Below are 7,190 nucleotides of genomic sequence, written 5' to 3' on the forward strand. Positions count from 1 at the left end.
CAGGCGCCCATATGCTGCAGCAGTTATTTGGTTGATGTGCGCTTCAGGAGATGTGCCTGGTGTTATACTCACCCCAAGATCTTTTTCCTTGAGTGAGGTTTGTAGTCTCTGGCCCCCTAGACTGTACTCCGTCTGCGGTCTTCTTTGCCCTTCCCCAATCCTCATGACTTTGCACTTGGTGGGATTGAACTCCAGTAGCCAGTTGCTGGACCAGGTCTGCAGCCTGTTCAGATCCCTTTGTATTTCTGCCTGGTCGTCGATCGAATGAACTCTTCTCATCAACTTCACGTCATTTGCAAACAGGGACACCACGGAGTTTATTCCTTCCGTCATGTCGTTCACAAATACCAGAAACAGCACTGGTCCTAGGACTGACCCCTGTGGGACCCCGCTGGTCACAGGTGCCCACTCTGACACCTCGCCACGTACCATTACTCGCTGCTGTCTTCCTGACAAGTATTCCCTGATCCATTGCAGTGCCTTCCCTGTTATCCCTGCTTGGTCCTCCAGTTTTTGCACTAATCTCTTGTGTGGTACTGTGTCAAACGCCTTCTTGCAGTCCAAGAAAATGCAATCCACCCACCCCTCTCTCTCTTGTCTTACTGCTGTCACCATGTCATAGAACTCCAGTAGGTTTGTTACACAGGATTTCCCGTCTCTGAAACCATGTTGGCTGCTGGTTATGAGATCATTCCTTTCTAGATGTTCCACCATTCTTCTCCTGACAATCTTTTCCATGATTTTGCATGCTATACTTGTCAGTGACACTGGTCTGTAGTTTAGTGCTTCATGTCTGTCTCCTTTTTTAAAGATTGGGACCACATTTGCTGTCTTCCATGCCTCAGGCAATCTCCCTGTTTCGATAGATGTATTGAATATTGTTGTTAGGGGTACACATAGCGCCTCTGCTCCCTCTCTCAATACCCATGGAGAGATGTTATCTGGCCCCATTGCCTTTGAGGTATCTAACTCACTCAGAAGCCTCTTCACTTTTTCCTCGGTTGTGTGTACTGTGTCCAGCACATGGTGGTGTACCCCACCTCTCCGTCTTTCTGGAGCCCCTTCTGTCTCCTCTGTGAACACTTCTTTGAATCTCTTGTTGAGTTCCTCACATACTTCACTGTCATTTCTTGTTGTCTCTCCTCCTTCCTTCCTTAGCCTGATTACCTGGTCCTTGACGGTTGTTTTCTTCCTGATGTGGCTGTATAACAGCTTCGGGTCAGATTTGGCTTTTGCTGCTATGTCGTTTTCATATTGACGCTGGGCCTCCCTTCTTATCTGTGCATATTCGTTTCTGGCTCTACGACTGCTCTCCTTATTCTCCTGGGTCCTTTGCCTTCTATATTTCTTCCATTCCCAAGCACACTTGGTTTTTGCCTCCTTGCATCTTTGGGTGAACCATGGGCTCATCCTGGCTTTTTCATTATTCCTGTTACCCTTGGGTACAAACCTCTCCTTAGCCTCCTTGCACATTGTTGCTACATATTCCATCATCTCATTAACTGGCTTCCCTGCCAGTTCTCTGTCCCACTGAACCTCATTCAGGAAGTTCCTCATTCCTGTGTAGTCCCCTTTCCTGTAGTTTGGTTTCATTTGTCCTGGCCTTCCTGCTTCCCCCTCCACTTGTAGCTCTACTGTGTATTCGAAGCTCAAAACCACATGATCGCTGGCCCCAAGGGGTCTTTCATATGTGATGTCCTCAATATCTGCACTACTCAAGGTGAATACTAAGTCCAGTCTTGCTGGTTCATCCTCTCCTCTCTCTCTTGTAGTGTCCCTTACGTTTTGGTACATGAAGTTTTCCAGTACCACCTCCATCATCTTAGCCCTCCATGTATCTTGGCCCCCATGTGGGTCCAAGTTCTCCCAGTCGATCTCCTTGTGGTTAAAGTCACCCATAATCAGGAGCTTTGCCCTGCATGCATTAGCTCTTCTGGCCACTGCAGCCAGTGTGTCAACCATCGCTCTATTGCTCTCGTCATACTCTTGCCTTGGCCTCCTGCTGTTCTGTGGTGGGTTATACATCACTGCAATTATCACCTTGGGACCACCAGAGTGAAGCGTTCCCGCTATGTAATCACTTTCTTCTCCGCTGTCTCCTCTCTCCAGCTCATTAAAATTCCATCGGTGTTTGATCAGCAATGCCACTCCTCCACCCCCCCTGTTCCTTCTGTCTTTTCTCAGGATCTGGTATCCCGCTGGAAAGATGGCATCTGTTATCATACCTGTAAGCTTGGTTTCTGTGATTGCTATGATGTCTGGTGATGCCTCTCTGACTCTTTCGTGCCACTCCTCCCACTTGTTTTTTATTCCATCAGCGTTTGTGTACCATACCTTCAGCTTCCTTTCCAACACTGTGGTTTGGGGGGCCTGTGGGGGTGGGAGACCTGGTAGCATACTGTGGGATTCTATGGTTGGGGGTTGGGTGGAAGCTGTGGGTATGGATTGTATTATGTGTTGGGATGGTGTGATAGGTTGTGAGGTTCTGAGGATAGTTGTGTGAGTGCTTGCCCTTGCTGCTCTGTTCTGCTCTGACTGACCTCTGCTGATTCCATCCTTGTCTCCTTTCCTAGCTCCTTTCGCTTTTTTGTCCTCTCCCTCAGCTGCTGTCTCTCTGTTCGTGTTCTGTCTCTGTCTAGGCACACCTTCTTGTACTCTTCCGTGCTTTTCAACCGTGGTTTCTCTTGGAAGATCCTGTTCCACACTGTTTCTGTCCTGAGAATCAGCTTGATCGGTCGGTTTCTCCCCTTCAAGTACCCCCCTATTCTCTGAAAATTTACAATCTCATCCATGTCTTTTCCCCCTATTTCCGTGATGATTTTCTCAATTTCCTTTCTTTCTTCCTGCCGTCTTTCAGTGTGTGTCCTTTCCTCTCTCTCCCGAAGCCCATGGATAATCACTGATTTTGCCCTTTCCTCCTCCCATTGCCTCTCCCTCTGTGACTCTGGTTCCTGTCTGTATGTGGTCATTTTCTCCCTTGATTTTTCCAGTGGCTCTTGGTAGCATGGTTGTGCCTCAGCATTCGACCTATCTCCCTCTCCATCTGCACCCATCTGCTCTTCCCTTCCACTCCCTGGCCCTTCTTTGCAGGCTGATATGATCTTAGCATAATTCATATCTCCTTCCTTCCTGTTCAGCCTCTCAGCTTCGTATGGTGTGTCTTCTCTGGTCACTACCCCTGAGACTTGCTTCAGCCTGTTTACCTCAAATTCTAGGACCTTTACCCTGGCTACTGCAGTTTCGACTTGTGCCTCCCAATTCATCGTCTCCTTCTCCAACCTCTTTTCCCATTTCACAGAGAGCTCTTTCTCCATTTTTTCAGAAAGCTCTCCTAATTTTCTCTCCCATTCTTGCTTTATCCTTTTCCACTGTTCCTCCATCCATTCCTTCCTACCAGTACCATTGTCATCTGATCCCTGATTCCTGCGAGTCCCAACCATTTTTTTTTTAGTGAAAGAGAGAGAGAAAGAAAAAAGAAAAAGGGGGAGAGAGTGAGAGAGAGGGAGAAAGAGAGAGAAGGGGAGCCTACAAGGAGGGGAAAAGAAGGGAAAAAGGGGGAGAAAGTGAGAGAGAGGGAAAAGGTAAGAGAGAGGGGGGGGGGAGTGACAAGGGAAGAGAGAGAGAGAGAAAAGAAGAGGAAGAGAGAAAGAGAGGAAGTGAGGAAGAGAGAGAGGGAGAGGGAGAGAGAGAGAGAGAGAAAAGAAGAGGAAGAGAGAAAGAGAGGAAGTGAGGAAGAGATAGAGGGAGAGGGAGAGAGAGAGAGAGAAGAGAGAGTGAGGAGAGGAGAGGGAGAGAGATGGGGGGGAAAGGAAGGGTTATAGGGTCACTTCACAGGAAGGTGTGAAATCCTGTATATATATATATATATATATGTGTGTGTGTGTGTGTGTGTGTGTGTGTGTGTGTGTGTGAATGTGTGTGTGTGAATGTGTGTGTGTGTGTATGTGTGTGTGTGTTTGTGTGTGTGTGTGTGCTACAGCTATTCAAGTGCCTAACATCAGAGCCTGTTCTCACCAAGTGTGTGTGCATATGTTTATGTAAATAGTCCTTATTTCCCACGTATGTACTACATATGTATTGTATATGTACCCGATCTCTTGGTTCCCACTTACTCTTATGCGTTTAAAATTACGTTCAAAAATAAATACACTAGGCTTCGCCTATATGCCGCTACCTCTAAATTCTATTAAATGCCAGTAAATGCTGCTTATTCTAATTCTGATAGCTCGAGGAGAGTGACCCCCAATTCCAGCTAGAGACAGGTACTATTGACCCCATGCAACTCAAACTAGGTGAATATTACTTGCGGCTGGCAGTGCAGTAACGTTGCGGGTCTGTCCTGTCCCAGAAGTTGAAGTTTGATGCTTCTCGGTAATTTTTCCACTAACTTCCTGTATGCACTATAGTCTCTAGCTCTTTTAATTTTTTTCACTCACTCACTGTATTTACTGACACATCTATACATATCTCTTATCTCCCTAGTCTTGAGTCGCACTTATTCTTCAAATACCCCACTGCGTTATTATGGCAACACTATTTAGGCCTGACACAACCGTTAACCCTTCCAACGGCCCCCTCTAAACACTCAGCCACTATTTCCTTTGTGTTCTTTTCTGTGATCACTTATATTTCCTTTTTTCGGGGCTTGAGTGATTATATGCACTCTTATGCGTGCACACACCTATATCCCACACTCTATTCCTTATGGCACAGTCAGAAATTACCACCAAAACACGAGCTCAAACCGCGTGACTCCTCCATGAGTGTGTGTGTGTGTGTGTGTATGTGTGTGTGTGTGTGTGTGTGTGTGTGTGTGTGTGTGTGTGTGAGAGAGAGAGAGAGAGAGAGAGAGAGAGAGAGAGAGAGAGAGAGATCCACATCTCTATTAATAAGAGCTTCATCCTTGTGTGTCTCGCAGCTGGCTTGGTCAGCTTCACACAAGAAATTCCATTACCTGGTGTTCTGGCAGTCTAAGTCCCAGGACAACACAACAAAGGAGGCAGAGTAAAGTCTATTACTGAAGACCTGGGGGCTCGTCTCCCACCCTGCTGGTGCGGGCAGCATGCTCCACCAACTCTGCTAACACCCACAGCTCCTCACATTATTACGCTCCTGCTTACATATATGAACTCCTGTAAATCCAGGATATATATATATATGGTGAGGTTTATGTCTCGCAGTTCATAAACAGTGAGGTAACTTTAATCCCTCTTTTAGGGATTACATTTTTCCTTACAGTTTTCAACAGATTACACGCAGCATTACTCTCGTGTAGTCGATAGACTATAAACCTAATTAATCAACTATCCAGGATATGACCGTATTATTTTAAAGATTTAAAGGGAAACTAAGGAAAATCATCTACTTATCTGCATTAACTTAAAATATAAAAGTATATAAACGAATCCTTTACTGGTGCGTAATGGCGGCCTCTCCTCCTAATATCATTTTAGGTGTTTTACCTTCTTGTAAAACTTTCTCTTCATACGTTATGTGATTTAGGTTAAATTGTGTTAAGGTCAATGAACCATATTTTAACGAGTATTCCATAAAGTAACATCAGTAAAGGATATTAATGCGTAAAATGTTTTAAATCGCCAACAGAAAACATGAGGACAAGATACAGGTTTTGTGTAATGAATATGCATTACATACTTAAAAATTCGCGTTCACGTTCTTTTTCGATGTTGTACACGGACAGTAAAATCCTAAATTTACTTTTATGAAATGGCTGAGAATTTTGATGGCTGACGTATACTATATGTCCAAAGAGCATTTTTAAAAATTTCTCCAACTTCCTTACTGGAATATCCCTCCTATCAAATTACATAATGGATAGGAAAACTAGTTGTGTTTCTTTGACATTTTTCCATCACTTACGATGGGTATCATACATTTAGTTATTAAATGTATCTGAATATCATTAAATGTTTAGTAGTTAGTCTTACAGTAGTTGCACAAAATTGGAGTTACTCTGGAAATATCATCTCCACATCTTTCAGGATGGACTACACCACACATAGGAGAAATAATTTTTAAGGCGGTATCTTCGTGATTACATTTACAAAAACTAACTAAATTTATTAAGTAATATATATATATATATATGTATATATATTTATATATATATATATATATATATATATATATATATATATATACACACATTATATATAGATATATATATACATATATATATATATATATATATATATATATATATATATATATATATATATATATATATGTATATACACACACACACATTTATATATATATATATATATATATATATATATATATATATATATATATATATATATATATATATATATATATATATATATATACACACACACATTTTATATATATTTATATATATATATATATATATATATATATATATATATATATATATATATATATATATATATATATATATATATATATATATATATATATATATATATATATATGTGTGTATACACACACACACAATTGTTCATTGTAGCAAAACCTTCATCCTGAACAGCATGAAAATGATCGACACCATGCCTAACCCTTCTAGGGTAGGGTAGGTGCCTGAGCCCGAGCTTACAGCTCACAAGACAGTCATTCCCATTAGCCCCCTTGGGGCGGGGATGACAGACCAGGGAGGCCTAGCTTGTGACTAGGCCTGGGGACAGTTGGTCCCAAAGATGAGGAGGTACTTGTGCCTCCTCCCATAGGAGACTTAGGTCTCAGACAGTCCCTAAAGAGGGAGCCAAGGCCGGGCCACCACTTGGAAAAGGCCTGGGCCGGGAGAATACCGGCGAATCTTTAATAATAATAATAATAAGCATGAAAATATTACCTCACCGAGGTCAAGCAACATCAGCTATATTAAGCTAATTAAACTAAGTTGTACGGTTTTAACCGGCTTTACACTTCAATGATACTTAACAGCAGGCCTAATCGCTAAGCAAAGGATTAACTTAGTCCTTTCCCAGAGAGGACTTACGGGCTGCTGGGTGTTCCCTCGATACTGGCAGCCCCTTTTGGAAAAAAATTATCACCACTGGGATCTTTTGAATGAGAGGTCCCAATTGTGGCCTCAGTTATATTGTATGGCATGAGAAATTTTAAATGGGGTATATTACAAATTTCAAGTGTGATATATTACAAATTTATGTTACCAATGGACTAACTTT

This window comes from Cherax quadricarinatus, chromosome 37 (genome assembly GCF_038502225.1).
Source record: "Cherax quadricarinatus isolate ZL_2023a chromosome 37, ASM3850222v1, whole genome shotgun sequence".
In the NCBI taxonomy this organism is placed as follows: Eukaryota; Metazoa; Arthropoda; class Malacostraca; order Decapoda; family Parastacidae; genus Cherax; species Cherax quadricarinatus.